Raw genomic sequence first — 1,346 nt, 5'->3', positions numbered from 1 at the left:
GTGACATAGAAGGAGGACATGTTTAGCTTCTGTTAAACTAAGTAACTGCTTACTCGATCAACATATATGATTAAATTTGTTAAGGATACATTATTACAAATAGCCTGCAAATAGATACGTACATATCTGAACTATGTATAGTACTAAATCTGACGTTGGTTGCCCCCACCATTCTTAATTTGATTCATCCAATTGTCTTAAAGATTAAGAAGCTCCCAACTTATATAGATCCAAAAGCTTCAGATATGTACCATAATCTCAAAAACCGAAAGTGATCGATAAATAACCAGAAATTCTTCATCACAAACAAAAACCCTAATTAAACTAACCCTTTAGTTTTCTGTACAATCAAAAACCCTAATCGGCCTTATAACCTTGTATTTATCTTTCCTTTTAAAATCTTTGGACATGGAAAGTAAAACCATACGATCGAAGCCCATATTTGTTCAAATAAAGACGATCCCGTTAACATATAGTCGCAGCAGTTGAAGAAGAGCAAGAAAATCCCACAAGATTATGTAAAGCTAAGGAAAGATGAGGGGGCAAGAGTACTTCACCTTGTTAATTTGGGTTTCAGAATCTGGAAAATCTTGCTGCAGCTTCCGGCCGGTATGTATATAGTCATATATGGCTGATGCAGCATCATCAAGATTCTCAACTCGGATCATCATGACATCTCAAAGATTCAAATGAGGATGTCAGTAATAAAACCTGTGAATCTGGATGATGCTGCACCCGCAAACAATGACTGCATCAGTGAATTCCTCACTTCTGGGCGAGAGAGAAGGAACACACTTCGTGTACTTAAATAAGAAGGCAAAGAAGAGAGAGAAGGAAAAAAAAAGTTAAAAAATAAATAATGTAGATTTTTTTTTGGGTTGTTTATGTCGTCAGCTTTGAGCATTGGCTGACGTGGTCAAGTGGGATCTAACAAATTGGCACAGTGACCTGTGGTAACCCTAATTGAATATAAACAAGGGCGGCCTATAAACAACAACGAACCAATGGGGAAAATAAAAATGAAAATTTGGGTTTTATTTTATATCCACGAAAAGCTCACAGTAACAACTTTCCCTTTTGGAATTTACGGATACTGCTGGGTTTCAGAGAATTGTGGTTGTGGGTGATACAGTCCGATTGTAAAAATTTGACGGAGAAGATGAAGAAACAAACGAAGCAAAAGTTTGAGAGGGAATAATACAATCAAATATTACAAACTTCACTCACAAGAAGGAGACTGCTCGAGATCTATATATTCATGTTAAAACACTACAGACGAGCTGGGAGACACAGAGAGAGAGAGAGAGAGAGAGAGAGAGAGAGAGAGAGAGAGACGAGAGTAGAGT

Source organism: Fragaria vesca, linkage group LG7 (assembly GCF_000184155.1).
Source record: "Fragaria vesca subsp. vesca linkage group LG7, FraVesHawaii_1.0, whole genome shotgun sequence".
NCBI lineage: Eukaryota > Viridiplantae > Streptophyta > Magnoliopsida > Rosales > Rosaceae > Fragaria > Fragaria vesca.
This window is presented reverse-complemented; position numbering follows the sequence as displayed.